At 44.2% G+C, this 17,361-nt stretch overlaps 1 long non-coding RNA gene across 2 annotated transcripts in view; it reads right to left on the minus strand.

The window, feature by feature from the left end:
• Window positions 1-3,873: 3,873 nt before the first annotated feature.
• The window catches only part of LOC309377832, a 53,712-nt gene continuing 40,224 nt past the window's right edge, over window positions 3,874-17,361 (minus strand). For both annotated transcript variants that reach the window (XR_014171705.1, XR_014171706.1), the window contains exons 2-3: window positions 4,466-4,589; window positions 3,874-3,999 (exon numbers count right to left, since the gene is read on the minus strand). This is a non-coding gene — a long non-coding RNA (uncharacterized lncRNA). The remainder of the gene's footprint in view (window positions 4,000-4,465; window positions 4,590-17,361) is intronic.

Below are 17,361 nucleotides of genomic sequence, written 5' to 3' on the forward strand. Positions count from 1 at the left end.
CTGCTTCCACCCTCCTTCCCCCCCCCCCCCGCAGAAAGAGGAGGAGAAGGGGCTGCTTACTGTAGTTGTGCCACACTCCGCTATGCACTGCTCCATTCCCTCAACATTGGATATTGAGGGGTTTCAAAACAGCTCAGGCCCTCAGGAGCTAGTGCTCCTTCTGTTCCCAGACTCGATGAAATAACACGCACATATGTAACACCTAGTGGAGTTCCAAGAGTTAGCAAACGCCTCATTGCTCAAAAATTGTGATTGGCATGCAGAAGGCATTGCCACCACTATCCTTTTAAAGTTACACCCTAGTTCTGAAATGGTGAAGCTTTGTTTGATTTGTGTATTACCTATTTTAACCAGGAGATGCTTTAAGTAGAGGAGCTTGTTCTTCGGCTTCTATTTGCAGATGTCTATCAAGATAGAGACGTCAAACACTTTGAACCTTTTTTCCTCGCTGTTTGAAATGTTAGTAAAAAATCTTTAAACAAAAACTAAACATTGATTCCATTTTCTTAGTGGTTTTTTTTTTGTCTTGCAAAAAGAGTTGCAAAATGTCAATAGCTGTGTGAATCAAATCCTGAGGAAGCAAGGTCCCCCATATAACGGAAAAATCAATTACATTATAATGCCTGCAAAACTGGCCGTTCAGAAAGTACTATTATGGTTGAGGAAAGTGGTCTGCAGACCAGGTGTTCTCTTCACCTGTTTACTTTGGTTCTCGCCACAAATGCTGCTGCTGTTAGGACTGAGGGGGATATTGTATTAGGCAGGATTGTGGGATCCAAAATTCAAGTTGAGGCTGAATTGCACATCAGTTTGGAAATAAATTCAGTTTAAAGTTATGGGCTTCAAATAAACACATTCAGAATTGGTGATAAACACATTCAGAATTGTAGTATTAGGTTCTGAAATCAGAAATCATAGTTGAGACCAGGTTGGGACCATTGCTGATCTGTTATCAAACATAATATATATGAGAAAATGGGCAGCATATAAATAATTAAAAATGTTATTATTATAAGGTAAGATATTGTGGTATCATGAGCTGGCTGAGTCATAGAATTATAGAATTGGAAGGGACTCCAAGGGCCATCAAGTCCAAACCACTGCAATGCAGAAATCTCAACCAAAATGTCCATGTCACATGGCCATCCAGTCTCTGCTTAAAGACCTTAAATGAAGGACAGTCAGTCACCTTCTGAGGGAATCTGTTCCACTGACAAACAGTTCTTACCATCAGAAAGTTCTTTCGGATGTTTAGTTGGAATGGCCTTTGTTGTAACTTGAAGCCGTTGGTTTGGGTCCTACCCTCTGGAGCAGGAGAAAACAAGCTTACTCCATCTTCCATGGGACAGCCCTTTATATACTGGAAGATGGCTGTCATATCTCCTCTCAGTCTCCTCTTGTCTGGGCTAACTGCCTCAACCATTCCTCATAAGGCTTGGTTTCCAGGCCCTGCAACATCTTGGTCACTCCCCTCTACACACTTTCCAGCTTGTCAGTATCCTTCTTTAATTGTGGTGTGCAGTGGACATTATTCCAGGTTGGGTCTGACCAAGGCAGAATAGAGTGGTACTATTACTTCTCTTGATCTGGACACTATACTTCAGTTGATTCAACCTAAAATAATGAGTTCCGTCGGCTTCAGCTACTGGGAGCTAGGGCATGCGGCAACTCCATACTAGACATCCCTGGACTACACATCCCTGAACACTGGTCTTGCTAGCTAGGAATAATGGGAATTGTAATTCAAAAACAGCTGGACACCTAAGTTTGAGAAACTCTGTGTTAGAGGATAATAGAGCTTATGAGGGTCCCTCGTTGCTGCAATGGAGTAGGACTTGAGCAAGTTTCCATATTTTTACCTCAGGGAACTCAAGTTCAAGGCCAGGTTTGTAAGTAGGCAGACATCGACAATTAAGCATATTAAGTTGGCACTCCAAATTGATTTTGTTTTTAGCCTGTAATATTGCCTTTTTAAAATAAATTTTGGCTACATTAGTCACAAATACTGGCGATAAAATGCATCCGTTAGCATTGCTGAGGCTGCTATTAGGAATAGGACTGTGCATTTTGGATTTCTGAGTGTTACTATATCTCATCAGTCATTTCCTATTCTATGCAGAAATCTTAAAACAATTCTCTTTTTTTGGCCTAGAGTTCCTAAACCATTGCCAGGCTTGGCTTATCACACTTAGAGAGATAGCAACAGCGTGCTGGACTGTCCAGCTTACCAGCTTATTTCCATCTGTCTCAATAAACCCTGTTCCTGACAGGGTTATTACCATTACTATAGTATTACTATGCCCACCAACCCATGCCATCATGTTTTGTGCCCAGAAGACCCATTGTTGCTACTAGGAATCTTTTTTGCTTATTGCGTGCCATTTCCTTCCATACAGAGAAGCAAAAGTTTTGTTCTCCCACTCTTTTCCTCCCCCCGACCTTGAATAGCTGGAATATGGGAAGAGAAAAAGCTTTATTCCTTCTTGCCTCACTGTTATTTCGTTTTCATTTCAGACAGAATTTTCAGACCTATCTGAGCCAGTGTGGTGTAGTGGTTAAGAGCGGTGGACTCGTTATCTGGGGAACCGGGTTCGCGTCCCCGCTCCTCCACATGCAGCTGCTGGGTGACCTTGGGCCAGTCACACTTCGTTGAAGTCTCTCAGCCTCACTCACCTCACAGAGTGTTTGTTGTGGGGGAGGAAGGGAAAGGAGAATGTTAGCCGCTTTGAGACTCCTTCGGGTAGTGATAAAGCGGGATATCAAATCCAAACTCTTCTTCTTCTTCTTCTTTGTTGCCTTACTGTCAACAAAGTGCTGCCTTGTAAATGGAAAGGGCCGCATAAGCAATGTCTGTTCTGTGGCGTTCCTATGTGGGAATCTGTAATGTATTTAAATAAAGATAAAGGACCCCTGATAGTTATGTCCAGTCTCAGACAACTCTGGGGTTGCGGTGCTCATCTCACTTTACTGGCTGAGGGAGCCGACATTGTCCGTAGACCATTTTTCGTGTCCTGTGGTCAGTGTGACTAAGCCGCTTCTGACGAAACCAGAGCAGTGCACAGAAACGCCGTTTACCTTCCTGCCGGAGCGGTACCTATTTATCTACTTGCAGTTTTTGGTGTGTTTTCAAATTGCTAGGTTGGCAGGAGCTGGTACTGAACAACGGGAGTTCACTCCATCGCGGGGATTCGAACTGCCAACCTTCTGATCGGCAAGCTCAAGGCTCAGTGGTTTACACCACAGCGCCACCCACGTCCCTCTGTAATGTATTAAGAGGTCCTTAATGAGTATTTTTGGGTTAATCATTGCCTCTTTGCTTCATTTTCTTCTCTTTAAGCATGTTGAATCATGTGGAAAGCAGTGTTCAGCATTTATATAACTCTGCTTAAAGCATTAGGGTCGCGGGTGGCGCTGTGGGTTAAACCACAGAGCCTAAGGCTTGCCGATCAGAAGGTTGGCAGTTCGAATCCCCGCGACCGGGTGAACTCTCATTGCTCGGTCCTTGCTCCTGCCCACCTAGCAGCTTGAAAGCACGTCAAAGTGCAAGTAGGTAAATACGTACCGCTCCGGTGGGAAGGTAAACGGCGTTTCCGTGCGCTGCTCTGGTTCGCCAGAAGAGGCTTAGTCATGCTGGCCACATGACCCGGAAGCTGTACGCCGGCTCCCTCAGCCTGTAAAGCAAGATGAGCGCCACAACCCCAGAGTCATCTGCCACTGGACCTAATGATCAGGGATCCCTTTACCTTTACTCAAACCATTATCTCAGTAACAGTAGGTAGCCCAATGTTATTACCTCAATATTGCCATGTGGGGTGAGCTTAGGGAGAGGCTGTGCCTTATTTGGGAGATGGATGAAATAAGGATTCTATATCAGAATGTGTAGTAGTTTTATTAATTAACAATGATTAACAATAGTATGTAAATGATTAAGTAAATTGGATATTAAATCTTTTTCCTCTTCTGCAGCTGTACAATCACAGATAGGTCTGAAAATTCTGCCTGAAATGAAAACAAAATAACAGTGAGGCAAGAAGGAATAAAGCAAAAGACTCGAGCTTTTTTATTTTATGATTTCCTCTGGTATCTCTAGGGACTCTTTGAAATCAAGTAAACGAACTGTTCTGTGGATGGTAGATGTGAAAAAAGGAAAAGAAAAGAGGCATTACAAAAAGGAAATACATTTAAGTGCCAACTCATTTTAAGGAAGTTTTATTGCTTAAAGAATGCATTGAAATGCCTTTTAAATTAGGATATGTGTTCATTTGAACAGATGCTGTCTTTTTTATATATTTTTTTTAAAAACGAGCTTATTTGGTGGGATAAAAGAAAAATGCTCCCACTGCATGAGTAAATGTAAAGCCGAGATTACCCAAAAGTTTTATTTAAATCTGTTGTCAGATCTTTTTTTTTTTTTGTTTTTGCTGATGCACTCTTAACACTAAAACATTCAAGCTAAATGCCTTACATTATTCATTCAGTTACCTCAATGAATCTTGGGCAGCCTCAATAATGCAGACCAATACATGTAGCCAGGCTTTGGCAGTTTGACAGCATCTCAGTGGATCTGAACAACCTAGCTGGTTTGCATCCTACAATACAGATTTTTTTGGAAGGGTCTCAGATATAGTTGTTGTTTATTAAATTTCTATACTGCCCTTCATACTAATATCAATTTTTACAATATGAAAACAAAAAAAAAATACATATCATAATTAGGCACACATGTACAAGTAAACATATTTAGTCAGAATCAGGTGTGTGTGTGTGTGTGTTACAAAACAGACACCCACACCTGCAACATACTGTTAGTCACGCAAATGTGTTATAAAATGCATTGGGCCACATTTTAGCTGCTGCTACATTGCGAAGGAACCTTTGATCTTGGGATTCTTATACAGTATGTGTGCAGCAAGAGTGCAGTCCTTCATGAGCCTTTCTCCAGATCTATGAAAGCTAGTTCTGCCATGAGTCAGAGAGGGCATTGAATCTAGCAAGCCAGAAATCCTCCAAAGGGGCAGACTTCTCCATGAAATTGTTGTGGGTGGTGATATCGGATGAAGAATGAAATCAAGGAAACATCCAAAAGAGGAAATGTTATAGTAATTCATGGCTTCAATTACGGTATCTTCACATAATCTGGCTACATATGGACATTTCTCTAGTAACTCATAGTATTTATCACATTTCCTTAAAGGCAGAACCCTGAAATTCACTTCAAATTTTGCTTTAGTGGAGATTTTGGTAGCAACTTTAGGTGAGATAGTGAGCCTAGCAACTACTACCTGTCAATTACTTTGCCAGCCTGCAAATACTGAAAATAAGGAGCTGTAGGTGATTAACTTTCTCATTGAGTCAATCTCAACATATACCAGAGCATTTAACTGACAAAATAAATAGCATATGATGATTACTTTTAACATCTTGCTACCCTATCCAAATGGGCCAGTCATTATTTGGAATGGCGGGGCTGCTTTTGATTAGGCATTTTCCTTGTATAGTCCAGCTTAAAACAAGGCCCATTTTAAAAACAAATAAATGGTAGCATATCCACAGTTTATACTTTCTAATAAGACACAGGAATTGCTATGTGCTGCTAATTTCTTCAACATTTCTGGTCTTCTGAATATTGTAATAGGTTAAAAGGAAAGTGATAAGAAAACTTTGTTCCTGGGGCTTAATTAGAATAAAGGATGATAAATAAAATGAATTTATACTGTTATGACAAGTAACTCAATATAGCCTTTCCCCATCTCAATAGAGTTCTACTGCTTCTGACAACAGTGACTAGATATTTCAGAATGCGCAACTTGCACACTTTTATAATTGACCGTATGTGCCGTGCAGTGTTTTTGCCTTGTAACTTGTAGTATCTCTGCTAAATATCTTGCCATGCAGATACTGACTCTGTATTGTTCCATTTCTGTTATTCAAAACCCTTGCCAATTATTCTTACCATCTGTTCGCTAATAGATTTTCAGTGATAGATTTTCTCAGCTCAATTAACATAGTACTAAATATATTCTGCTAGTTCCTTGATAACGTAATGAAATTGACTGATCAATATATTATACTTTTCTTTGCATGTTTCAGTTCCTGAGGGATGTATTGGCTGGGGCTGTAGGGGGTGGTGGTTCAAAACATTTGGAAGGTGCCAGTTTGGTGGAGACTGCCCTGTATGATATCGCCTACATATCTATTTTGCTATTCCTATAAACTGTAGTATAGAAATGCTGCTAGTAATCAAATCAAATAACATAAATTGAACATTTTTCTTGATGCAATACAGAACCTTTTATTCTTGGGGCTCCCTGTGTCTCTTGTTTATTTCAGCTATAGGTTTTTTGTTTCTGCATCTGTTTCTTATTATTCTTATTTGTTTGATTTATATACCAACCTTTATCCAAAGATCCCAGCTCTCTACTCTCTTTTCTTACAATGGTACTCTGCACTTACCTATCTGCATCTTATCGCAAATATTCAGATAACCAGCTTTATCATTTCTCCTTGTGAATGTAACATCCCATGCCAACCTTGGTTTGGTTTGGTTTTTCGGTGTTTGTCTCATGAAGTTCTGTTTCATTGTTTGGTTTACATGGAAAAAAATCAATAAAAATACTTTTTTAAAAAAGTCTTGGGTTTTATATATTTATTAATTAAAAGATTTCAACACCACTTTCCATTTACAGAAAGAAATGCCGAAGTGATTTGCAGTAATAAAACAGAACAAATCAAACAAAAATAATTGGCTTTTGGAATACATTCATTGGGGAATGAAGGAACAGAATATTAAATAGTGGGAAAGGACATTAATTAAAAAGGAGGGATGTTGTAACATGTTTGTATTGTATGTTACATATGGGATGGTTGTGTTTTTCATGTGCCAATTCAGAAGAACTTTTTGAAAGCTATGGATAATTCATTTTCTGAAATATCAACTGGCAGACATTGTCTTCTATAATAATAAGCAGCTGTATTTTAATGAAACATTTTGTGTGTGCCTCTTCCCACTCCATATTCAACCCCAAACTGACATATTAATCAGCATAGACAATATGGACCTATCTTATATATTCTGCCTTCACGATACATTCTCATCTTCTAAATTTGATTTGCAAGAGCTTGCATAACTATGCTTCTAGAATGAAATATTATCATTTTGTTTACTTGAAGGGCTGCAGAAATAATTACATGTGATAAACCTTTTTGATTGAAAGAAGCAACCAGTGAAGATTTGTTGATGCAGTGCAAATGTTACTTCTGGTTTTAGGAAAGTTAGCATATTAAATCCCTATGTGTGGAGAGCCTTGTTTCCCTCACCTGATGTTGATTTAAAGTCTGAATGGCTCTTTGCCGATTTAGAATGATGCACAAGAGGATTTTGTGAATTGACTTTTTAGGCTGATCTGAATGCTGCCTTGAATTTTAGTTCTGCCTTTCCACTTGAGAATTAATTAAATCTCCTTATTGTTTTAACTGTGAAAAGAAGTCTTCATTATTGGAACAAATCTCACAGTTAATAATATTTAAGCTAATCTTTTAGGTGCAATACCCAAGTGCCCAGTAAATGTAAATTTTACTTTTGCTGTTTTACTGAGCTATGTTGACCTTTTGCTGTTCTTGCTTATTGAAAAAAGAGAGTCTCTAAACACTGTTTCAGAAAGTTTCACATAGCAACGGCTCAAACTGAGTTGGAAAGTCAATCTTGCATTGTTATCCATTGAGCACAAACCATTTCCCTTATTTAGAATTGTTGGTTAGAGACAACAACAACAAATTTATTTATGCCCCACCCTAACCTTGGGAGACCTAACCTGGGGAGAAAACAGTAAAGACCTGATGAAGAGAGCACAGCAGAGGTTATATTTTCTGAGAATCCTCTGGAAAAATCATCTCTCAAAGGACCTGTTGATGGCATTTTACCATTGTACTGTTGAGAGTGTATTAACTTATGGTCGGTGTGTGTGGTTTGGGAGCCGCACGGTCAGGGGAAAAACAATGCTGTCCAGGGTTGTAAAGACTGTGGAGAGAATAATTGGGTACCCTCTTCTCACCTTGGATCAAATCTATGTTTCCAGGTGTCATAAGAAAGCTGTAGAGATAGTGCAGGATAGTGATCTTTTTCAGCTTCTGCCTTCTGGAAGAAGGTACAGGGTTATAAAGACTGGGACTAGCCTCCTGAGAAAGTTTCTATCCAAATGTGATTTGAGTTTTAAACACAGTGTAAGGTAGTCCCTATGGGAGTATATTGTGTTAATTATGGGGTACCAGCGTTTTTAGGAGGTTAACGAGGCTGGGATAGCAGGCTTGTTGGTTTTTGAATGTCTGGTGTAGATTTTTTCAATTTCGTTGTTCTGTATGGGACAATGACAGTAAAGATTATCATATCGTATCGTACCCATCTGGCTGGGTTTCCCCAGCCTCTCTAGAATTTGGCCCTACTCCTTTCCCACTGGGTACTCCAACACCCTCTCCCCTACCACCCTAATCCCTCCGCTCTCCTCCCTTAGCTTAGTGTCCATCAGCAGGAAGGGGCTGTTTTCCCCTTTTATTCACCTTTAGTTGGGTGTATGTGTTGTGTGGTGCCATCACTATCTGATTATCAGCAAAACAAAAAAAATTCCTTCCAGTAGCACCTTAAAGACCAACTAAGTTGGTCCCCGGCCTCTTAAGTGTGTATCTGAAGAAGTGTGCATGCACACGAAAGCTCATACCAAGAACCAACTTAGTTGGTCTTTAAGGTGCTACTGGAAGGATTTTTTTTTTGTTTTGACTATGGCAGACCAACACAGCTACCTATCTGTAACTGATTATCAGCACTCTTGGAAGATGAGGATGGCAGGCCCAGATGGAATCTCAACACTGGGTTCTTTGCTATGTAGTGCTCCTACTTAAATAAATCTGAAAGGAAAAGAAAGAATGGGACCCCATCAACCCTAGTCACTCTCCTAGTCAACATCAAGTGGTGGAAATAGAAGGGGGGGGTCCTTTAGCACCATTTAGTCTTCCAAATGGGACACGGGTGGCGCTGTGGGTAAAACCTCAGCGCCTAGGGCTTGCCGATAGCATGGTCGGCGGTTCGAATCCCCGCAGTGGGGTGAGCTCCTGTCTTTCGTTCCCAGCTTCTGCCCACCTAGCAGTTCGAAAGCACCTCTAAGTGCAAGTAGATAAATAGGTACCGCTTTATAGCGGGAAGCTGCGCTGGTGCCGGCTTGCCAGAGCAGCTTCGTCACGCTGGCCACGTAACCCGGAAGTGTCTCCGGACAGCGCTGGCCCCCGGCCTCTTAAGTGAGATGGACGCACAACCCTAGAGTCGGACACGACTGGCCCGTACGGGCAGGGGTACCTTTACCTTTACCTTTACCTTAGTCTTCCAAATGCATCTTGGAAAGGTGGTGTTCATGGCCAGGGCTTCATCAGGCACTTTGCTGTGCAGTCTGCCTGCCTAACTAAAGGTTAAAGGGGGGGAGGAAGGTGCAGAAAAACATGCACTGACTGGTGGGAGCCCTGGGATATAGCAGTTGCTAATGTTGTGCCTGTTTCTTCCTGTGCCGCCTGCAGTTTCTGCTTTTGTCAATCTGCTATTGCTTTCTGTTCCGCAGCTTCAGCTTTTGTAGCTGGAGTCAGTTAGGGACCTGCCCTCCCAGGCCAGGTGGAAAAGGCATGCTAGGCAGGTCTCAAAGAACTCACAGCCAAGATTTAAAATTAAATGGCAAATTTGAGAAGGCTTAAGTATGTGGTGAACCGAGAATAGGAATTATTCTGTAAGTAGGTCAGAGCTGGCAACAGAATCCAGAAGCAGAGCAGGGTCTCCTGAATTAGTACCCCCCAAAAAGAAATTGGACCTTTCTTTCCGATGAAGGTAGAAGAAATAACTTTAGAGATATTAGTGTGAGGGAGGGAAGCTTCTTTTGAAAATCTAAAGTTATGTGCTAATCTGAGGGCTGCCATTTTAAAAATGTCTTATTTTCTTTTGATGGTAAGAGCTACTCTGTGTGGCTAGAAAGCCTTGCTGTCACCATGCATGCTCAAAATCTGCAAACAAATGCCCTTGGGAGCAACAGGGCTGCCCTATCCTGGAGGGAGAGAGAGTAACCAATTAGTGATCACATTACATTTAATCAAAAACTGCTATGCAGAAGCTGAAGCATTGTGAGTTCTGCATTACGATCCCCATATGGCAGCTGGGGCATAGGGAATAGTGGTTTTTCTATAGTGTGATGGGACGATGAGCTGCTTGTGCGTAAAATGCAAGTCCCTCAGAGTTTGATCAGGCTTTCAAACCTCTGCCTGTGACGGAGCCCCTCCAGCATGGCTGCGTCAATCACTAGTAGAATCCGAAAGTGGCTGCTTTCGGAAACGTTTCCAACATAAAAGCTCCTTAACGGAAACACGTCGTCTGGCCTCTCGGCGTGACAGTTTCCGTCGAGGTGTGGGTGTCCCTATAGGAGGTCCTGAGACCTCCCCACTGGTTTCGCTTGAAGCGTCTCTGAGCCATCCCTCCGACTCACTTTCCCTTGGAGTTCTTGCTCGCCCTCTACTGGTTCCCTCTTCCGCTGCTACTGCTCTCTCACCCTCAGTGAGCCTTTGCGCCTCCGGCGCTTTAGATGTCAGTTCCCTGACATCCACCTCCCCTCCAGGGCCCCCTTCACCCCCTCCCGTCTCCTCTCCTACTGGCGGTGAGGAGGTAAAACCCCTGAAAGAACCTCCCTCATCTTCCGACGTCGCGAACACTTCCTTCCACTTGTTGCTGTTCCTACTCTCTAGGTACTCTTCGTCATCAGAGTCCACTCCCTCTTCCAACTCCGACTCCGCGAACCCTTCCATTTCCTCTTCCTCATCGGTGGTGCCGAAATACTCCCTCCTAAACCTTGCTATCGGCTGAGGTTTCCTCGGGAACCTTTGATGGAACGTTTCTGTTAAAACCTCGTCATTGACTTCCTGCGCACTTACCCAGGTGTTTTCTGACTCCGGTTCCCCTTCCCACGCCACTAAATACTCCACCTGATTTCCCTTCCACCTGGAATCGAGGATTTCCGCTACATGGTTGCGGCGTTCCCTCTCTTCCAAGGCTGGTCCCCTGACGTGCTCCCCTTCACCTCCTCCCCTGTATGGTGACAGTAACGACCTGTGGAACACTGGGTGCAATTTCATGTGATTGGGTAATCGGAGTTTGAAAGCTACCGGGTTGACCTGCTGAATCACCTCAAAGGGTCCCAATCTTCTGGGCCTCAGTTTCTTACAACCCCCTTTGAACGGCAACCCTTGGGTTGACAACCACACTTGATCCCCCACCCTTATGGTTTCACCTTCCCTTCTGTTCTTGTCTGCCTGCTTCTTGTATTGTGCCTTAGCCCTTTCTAAGTTGAGCTGGAGCTGCTGATGGATGGCTTCCATCTCTTCTACAAAATGTTCAGCCGCTGGGACGCTCCATCTCTCCCCTCCTTCCCCTGGAAATGCCCTGGGGTGACACCCGTAATTAGCCAAAAAGGGACTCATCCCTGTGGACACATTCTCCGCATTATTGTAGGCAAATTCTGCCAACGCCAACTTTTCGACCCAATCGTTCTCTCTGTCATTGACATAACACCTAAGATATTGTTGAAGAATGCCATTTGCCCTTTCCGCCTGCCCGTTGGTTTCAGGGTGCCGGGCAGTTGAAAAATTGACTTCCACGTGTAACAAGCTCATGAGCTTCCTCCAGAACCTGGAAGTAAATTGTTTGCCTCGATCTGAGATCACCCTCGAGGGAGCCCCGTGCAACCTAAAGATATGTTCCACAAACAACTTCGCCGTTTCTTCCGCTGTGACTGCATGTGAGCATGCTACAAAGTGGCACATCTTAGTTAACAGGTCTACTACTACCATGATGGCTGTTTTCCCCTTGGACCTTGGCAGATCCGTCATAAAATCTATTGATATCGCTTCCCAAGGCCGTTCTGGTGTGGGTAAAGGTTCTAATAACCCTGCCGGCGCCCTTCTTTCCCCTTTGGCTCGCTGACATTGGTCACACCCTCTTACATACTCCCTTACATCTTCCCTCACCTTAGGCCACCAAAATTCCCTGGTAACCAACCACATGGTCTTGTGTTGCCCAAAATGTCCCGCCGTGGGGCTATCATGCAACTGCTTGAGTACTCTCCCCCTCAATTCACCTTCGGGTATATACAGTGCCCCTTTGTAATACAATGCCCCATTTCTTTCCTCAAAACCTCCGGGGCTCTCGCCCTCCCCCCTGAGACCTCTGAGCTTATCCTGGGCATATTCATCATTTTCCGTTTCCTCCACCAGTTCTCGTTGCCCCACCATCGCCGCCCCACACACCCAGCGGTCCTCCGGGATGACATGTCTCTCTTCGACCACCCCCTCCCCTTCCCAATATTCTGGTTTGCGTGAGAGCGCGTCCGCCCTGACGTTTTCTGGGCCTGGCACATAACAAATCTCAAAGTTAAATTTGGAGAATTCCTGTGCCCATCTCACTTGTCGTTGGTTGAGCACTCGAGCTGTTCTCCAATACTCTAAATTTTTGTGGTCGGTGCACACTTGCACCTTGTGTTCTGCCCCAATTAATAAATGTCTCCACCTCCGGAATGCTTCGTGAATGGCAAGTAGTTCCCTGTCATACACCGTGTAATTCCTCTCGGACTTATTCAGCTTCCGCGAGAAGAAGGCACACGGTCTCCACTCCGACGCACTCCTCCCCGGTTGAAGAAGGACCGCCCCTACCGCCCGGTCGGATGCATCGGTTTCCACTCTCATGGGTTTTCGTAAATCCACATGCAGAAGTTGTTCTTCCGAGGCGAAAGCCCTTTTCAGTTCTTCAAAGGCTCGATCCGCCTCTGCCGTCCAAACAAATTTCTTCTTGCTGCTGAGACAGTCGGTGATGGGCGCCGTCAAGTGGGCAAAGTTCTTGATGAACTTCCGATAAAAGTTCCCAAATCCCAAGAATCTTTGCACGTCCTTCTTGGTCTTCGGTGTCTTCCATTCCAGTACCGCTTGGACCTTGCCTGGATCCATGGCCAATCCCTTGTCTGACAAGCGGTACCCCAGGAATTCCACCTCCTTGGTATGAAACTGGCACTTCTCCAGTTTCACCCACAGCTGGTTGGCTTGCAGCCTGCCCAACACTTCTCGAACGTCCCTCACATGCTGTTCCTCATTTTCCGAATACACCAACACGTCGTCTAAAAAGGCCACACAATTCTTGTAGAGCAAAGGTCCCAGAACGTGGTTTATAAAAGCTTGAAAACACGCGGAGCCCCCTTGTAGACCGAAGGGCATAACGAGGTATTCAAAGGCTCCCAACGGGGTAAACATGGTGGTCTTCCATTCATCTCCCTTCCTTATGCGTATCAGATTGTACGCCCCCCGCAGGTCCAGTTTTGTAAAAATCTTTCCCTTCCTTACTCTGGTCAAAATGTCATCAATTCGGGGCATAGGGAAAGCCAGGGGCTCCGACACTGCATTGAGGGCCCTGAAGTCACACACCAGTCTCGGTTTGTCTGTGTTCTTTTTGTCCACAAAGAACACTGGGCTGCCCCCCACCGCTCGGGACTCTCTGATGAAACCTCGCTTCAAGTTTTTGTCAATGAACTCCCTCAGCTCCTGCATCTCCCTGTCTGACATGGCGTACAGCTTGCCTACTGGGAGTTGGGCCCCTGGGAGTAGGTTGATTTGACAGTCAAAGGGTCTATGCGGTGGCAGTTTGTCTGCTTCCCTTTCGCTGAATACGTTGCTCAGATCTGCGTATTGCGGGGGCACCTTCCCTTTGTCCATCACTTCCATCCCCGCTAGGGTGACTCTGTCTCCTCCCGAAACCTTCCCCTCCTTGCAGTGTTCTAGGCAATGCGCTGACCCAAAGGAGACCACCCTCTGATGCCAGCCCACTAGCGGATCGTGTAGCGCCAGCCAGCTCATCCCCAAAATGATGGGCGCTCCTCCCAGGATGGCCACATTAAACGCTATCTGTTCGGTGTGCCTTGCCACTCTCATTATCATCGGGACAGTCTGTTGGCTAACTTCTCCCCCCAACAGCTCTCTGCCGTCAATCGTAGTCACCTGCAAGGGGTTACTTAAAGGGATAGTCTGTATCTGGTGCTCAGCTGCAAACTCCTTACTCATGAAATTACAGGAGCTGCCTGAATCCAAAAGCGCCTTGACCTTTAGTGGGTGTCCGTTTGGCAGTTCTAGTAACACCTCTATCACTAAAGTGGGTCTGGGGGGTTCTGGCATGGGCACTTTCATTGCTCTTTGGCCTGGCTGCTGTGCCCCAACGGTGGCAGCCAGGCGTTGGCTTTTACTTGCTCCTTGCCTTCCTCTTCCTTTCCCCCAACAGCTCCTGCCATCCCTTGCCATTCCTTTCTTTGTGGGCAAACTCTGGCAAAGTGCCCTGGCTGTTGGCAGAGATAACATCTCTTGGCGCTCTTTCCCTCCTTTTTCCGCCCTTCACTGGGATTTGAAACTGCGCGCGCCCGCGCTGTTCCAACTTCCATCGGCTCTGCCGGCGGGAAAGGTGGCTCTGGAATGTCTGGAATGCGGAACTCCCTCCAACGGTCTCCTTTCCCTTCCCGCTTTTCCATAGCCCTCGCCTCCTGGCGCGCTCCTATGGCCAGCGCAGATTTGGTTAACTGGTCCATAGACTCCGCCCTGGGGCCCCGGGAAAGCTCATCTTTGACGGTTGAAGAAAGCCCCTCTTCGAAAAGCATTTGGATGGGCTCCGCCGATAGGTCCCACCCCAATTTGTGAATCAACATGGTAAATTCAGTCCAGTACTCACGGACAGATCTGCTTCCTTGCTGGCAAGCCATTAACTGCCTTCGCACCACCCCCTGCTCAATATCGCTGGAAAACATCAGGTCCATGGCACGAAAAAACTTCCTCGTGTCCTTTAAGATCTCATTATTCGCTGCCATCAGGGGTCTAACCCAATCTTTCGCCCCGGATTCGAGATGGCCAATCACATACGCCACTCGCGATTCCTCATCGGGGAAGTCATCAAACTGCAAGTTTAGAGCGTATTGCATCTCTGTTCTAAAGGCATGATAGTTCCTGGGATCCCCCCCGAATTTCTGCACCAATCCTGGCACCTTTCTGGCGAGCGGGGTGGTTTTCTCCTTTCCCTTTTCTGCATCCTGAGCCCTCCTCTCCTCAAGCCTCGCCGTTTGCAGCGCCAACTGGATCTCCAAAGCCCTGTACCTTTCTTCCAGGCTTGGACCTCCTCCAGCTGCTCCTGCTCCCCCGGTTCCGGCTGGATTGCTCATGATGCTTCTCCCTGCACAAGCTGGCTTTCGGTGACTTTCGGATTGCTGTGATGGGACGATGAGCTGCTTGTGCGTAAAATGCAAGTCCCTCAGAGTTTGATCAGGCTTTCAAACCTCTGCCTGTGACGGAGCCCCTCCAGCATGGCTGCGTCAATCACTAGTAGAATCCGAAAGTGGCTGCTTTCGGAAACGTTTCCAACATAAAAGCTCCTTAACGGAAACACGTCGTCTGGCCTCTCGGCGTGACAGTTTCCGTCGAGGTGTGGGTGTCCCTATAGGAGGTCCTGAGACCTCCCCACTGGTTTCGCTTGAAGCGTCTCTGAGCCATCCCTCCGACTCACTTTCCCTTGGAGTTCTTGCTCGCCCTCTACTGGTTCCCTCTTCCGCTGCTACTGCTCTCTCACCCTCAGTGAGCCTTTGCGCCTCCGGCGCTTTAGATGTCAGTTCCCTGACATATAGTAACCTAGCAGAGGACAAATTTGAGCCAGGAACTCTTTCACCAGGTAAATGTACCTGTTTTCTCTTGGCTTTTGCCTGGCCATTAATACCAGTTCCTGGACTTCCTGGTTACTGTGATTTATATTTTAACTTTGTTTTATTGTGATATTTTGCTGTGGTTTTATTTGTTTGTGAACTGTCTTGCTGTTTGAAATAGAAGGCAGTATATTAATTGTTCGTATAAAACAATAAATAAATAATAGCTCTACCGACTGTTGGCAGCCATTTTTAGGTAGCATCCAAACATTTGTGAAAATAGTGCAGCATTCTAAACTCCTGCAGAAGTATCCAATGCTCTTTTTTTTACAGATAGGTAGCCATGTTGGTCTGCCATAGTCAAAACAAAAAAATTCCTTCCAGTAGCACCTTCAGCTCTCTATATTGGACAAACAGGCCAAACCTTACGCCAAAGAATAAACGGACATAAATCTGACATCAGGAATCACAAGACAGAGAAACCAGTAGGAGAACACTTCAATCTCCCAGGACATTCTATACAAGATCTCAAAGTAGCTGTTTTACTACAAAGGAATTTCAGAAATAGACTGGAAAGAGAAGCTGCTGAATTGCAACTTATTACCAAACTTAAAACCATGGAGAGACCTGGTCTGAACAAAGACATTGGATTCTTATCTCATTATACATGACAAAGCCATTTTTCACCTTCTCACCCATTGCTTTTTCCTGTAAGACCTATTGCAGTCGTTAAGAGTCCTCAACAGGCTCATCACAGCTATCTGCCAATCACCCATTCCCACCACCCTTCTGAGTAATACCCCTCCCCACCTTCTCACTATATAGAAGGGTCTGGTAACTTCTGTTTCAGTGTATCTGAAGAAGTGTGCATGCACACGAAAGCTCATACCAAGAACTAACTTAGTTGGTCTTTAAGGTGCTACTGGAAGGAAGCTCTTTTTTTTTGCTGCTTCTCCCTGTGAATTTGATTGGTGAAAATGTAACAGGACAGGGATGAAAAGGTTACATGTGTTTCATTTCCCCCTTCTGAAATCGTACTTTACAAAAATGAAGTAGGTTTTTATAAAGGTGATTAATTTGATAAAGTTGACCAAATGTGAAAAAATAAACTGCATTTCTTCTCAACTGTAATTACTTACAATGAAATGTTGAACAGATAACTTAAAAAGGACAGTTAAGTATTCGGCATTATTGAGACATTATGTTTAATTAGCTAAATTAAATACCTGTCCAATCATTTCTAGTTTGGCAGAAAACATCTTGTAATATTATACACAAGACACTAAAATATGACACCTTAAAAAGAACTGTAATGATCTGAGGTAAAAGGGTATCATAATCTTATATTTCTAAAGATATTTGAGACTAAACTTAATGTTTACTTAAGCATTGCTGTTTGTATCGGCAAAGTTTAGGCTTTGCACAATTTATCAGCTAAGAATGTGAACTTCAGATGCAAAATGATTCAGCTAATTTACACTATTGCTATTATTATTAATAATAATAATAATAATAATAATAATAATAATAATAATTATTTATACCCCGCCCACTCTGGGCAGCTTCCAACAAAATATTAAAATACCATAATATATCACGCATCATAGGAAATCTGAATCAGTATGGAACA

Source organism: Podarcis melisellensis, assembly GCF_964234715.1.
Source record: "Podarcis melisellensis genome assembly, chromosome: 9".
In the NCBI taxonomy this organism is placed as follows: domain Eukaryota; kingdom Metazoa; phylum Chordata; class Lepidosauria; order Squamata; family Lacertidae; genus Podarcis; species Podarcis melisellensis.